The sequence below is a fragment of the Mauremys reevesii genome, linkage group 23, assembly GCF_016161935.1.
Source record: "Mauremys reevesii isolate NIE-2019 linkage group 23, ASM1616193v1, whole genome shotgun sequence".
Classification (NCBI taxonomy): Eukaryota; Metazoa; Chordata; order Testudines; family Geoemydidae; genus Mauremys; species Mauremys reevesii.
In genome coordinates, this window is record NC_052645.1 from 3,572,909 (window position 1) to 3,575,544 (window position 2,636).

The 2,636-nt window shown below is 42.2% G+C and overlaps 1 non-coding gene across 1 annotated transcript; it reads right to left on the reverse strand.

Annotated features, from left to right (window-relative positions):
* Positions 1 to 2,281: 2,281 nt before the first annotated feature.
* On the reverse strand, positions 2,282 to 2,353 carry TRNAC-GCA. The gene has a single exon. It is a non-coding gene; the product is annotated as a tRNA-Cys (tRNA).
* Positions 2,354 to 2,636: the final 283 nt, after the last annotated feature.

Consider the following 2,636-nt stretch of genomic DNA (forward strand, 5'->3'; position numbering starts at 1 on the left):
AGCTCGGGACATTGCTGTGAGCTGCTTGAACGTTTAGGTGAAAACCACCTAAACACGGACACAAGGTCTAGGCTGCAGTAACTCATCTTGCATCTGCGGCTGTTGAAGCTACAAGGCAGAGGACTAAGTACAACATTTAAACTGATGTTTGACCTCAGAGAATAAAACAAATGTGTCTGTGAAAAGAGGGGAGTCGAGTTCAATCCCTTGTCACCATCAATGTGCAAACCAGGAACCTGTTGCTTTGCATTCCTGATGTGTCATCCTCATGTGGCTATTCTCAGAGACTTTAAGGTCAGAAGGGACCATTATGATCATCTAGTCTGACCTCCTGCACAACGCAGGCCACAGAATCTCACCCACCCACTCCTGTAACAAACCTCTGACCTATGTCTGAGTAACCTATTCTGTTCAGTCCCTTTAATTAAAAAAATGTGTTTTTTTCATAGAAACTATATTTTCCTCGTAGAGACACAGGGGCAGATTAATCTACAAAGGGAAGGTGATTCCAAGGCAGTTCTGGAGGAGAAGGGAATGTTTTCAGCATCACTAAATTATTTTGTTGTGCCTCACAGAGAGAGAGAGAGAGAAAATAAACCTATTAATTTGAGCTACCGACACAGTTCACAGCATGAAAAACACAATTTTGTGTTCAATGAGTTGTGTTCATTTACATAATATGAAAAATATGTATTAGGCAATGCATGAAAACCTCACTGCATTGAACAACCCACTTGATCTAGTCAATGTACTACAGAATATTTAAAGAAGTTAAGAAAGATGTGCTTATAAATTAATGTGTTGTGCCATTTACACACATACAAGACACAGAAGAAACTGAATTATTTGAGCTACTAAAATTTCCATTTTCTCACAGCATTTTAGGTCTCAAGGTTGTTTTAATTTGCTCATTTTTTTGGAACTAGAAATGGGGAAAGAGTACACTGAAGTCAGTGGAATTACCGCAGTGAGGGATTAGTCTCATTATTTGCCACTAACAAAACCTTTGTTAACACAGAGTTAACTTTGACTGTGACTATCTCTTACCTTCCAGAACATCGAGTTCAGTAAAACTCAGACTCTGGAAAAACAGGGAATACAGAGTGAGGGTACATGCCCAGATAACCTTAACTCTGCCCTCTAGAAGAGAATCCCTGATAGCATATGAGAACAAGGAAAGGTTTGGGGACAAATTACAGCTACTTCCCAAGAGTTTGTTTCTTCTGTAATTAATTGATCCTGGCCCCATCGATTGATCCTGGCCTGGTGTCTGGCCGTGGAATTTACTATTTACTATTTTTATCCCAGCATATTTAAAGATGAAACTGCTTTACAAAAGCTCCTTTATTCTAGGTGATACAAACAGGTCACTTCCCAGCTATTTCAAGGAGATGGAATTTTCCTGACCCACAGGGAACTTAAACTAACATGCTCAAGATCACACATTCCTTAGGAGAAAACGAAGGGGAAAAACCAAACAAAACCCACCAAACCGTTGCTGTTTCTACCCAAATGATCAATGAGACCAGAAAGGGAGACTGTGCAATTAACTGTCTGGGACTACACTGACTCTGCAGTTACTTGGATGCAGACACACCCAGCTCTACGGTTGGTAAACGTACAGAGACTCTGCTGCTGCTCATGAACTAGCAGCACATGACCTCTGAACAGTTGCCATTCGAATGTATCTGAAAGTCACAAGGAACAACGATCTGTGTTAAAGGAAGGCTGCCATTTATTAGAGCCCCAGTTGATGCCGCAAAGAATCCTGTGGCACCTTGTAGACTAACACGTTTTGCAGCATGAGCTTTCGTGGGTGAATACCCACTTCTTCGGATGCAAGACACAGTTGATGCCGTGTGCACAAAGAGAGGTTTGAATGTGTAACAGGGAGTTTGGTAAATCTTGGTTATTTTAGTTTTGTAACAGGCTCCTGTCCACCCCCAGTAGAGTTTTCAGTCCCAATGGCAACTTACTTACCAAATGTAATACAGACTAGTCCATGCCAACCAAGTGGATGTGGTTCTTCTTCTTCTGCACATTGTAGCCCATAGAGGCCAAGGACCTGCAAATGTGTTTTCATGTGCCTTTGTTTCATTGATGAAAACAAACCTAGACACTTAGAGGATTGGAACTGATTTCAGCTGGGGGCCATGTTTGCTAGGTTTTTATGCATTTGCACAGGAAAACATTGAGTGTGTCCCATTCAAGAATGCTTATTTAGTGGAGCTCCTGAACATACTGGAAATGGAACTATTTTTATTGAGGGAACAGGTTTGGGAGGGGGCACTTGGATTTGAACCAAGGACCACTTGATCTGCAGTCAAACACTCTACCACTGAGCTATACCCCCATGACATTTGCAGAGGCAAGTCAGTGATCTTAAGGATTTTGAAGGATGGGCTCTGCCTCAGAGAGCTCCTTTTCTATTCCCAGACCACAGGGGTTTAAAAATGGGGTTTGATTAAACTTTATATACCCATGTAGACACCACAGCTTGCACACCCACCAGCATAGCTTCCCCCCACTGACATAGCTACCACCTCTCGGGGAGATGGGTTAACTACACGGACAGGACAGCTCTCTCCCCTCCGCTTAGAGCAGCTTCATTATTTATGAATAGGTGGGAAATAACC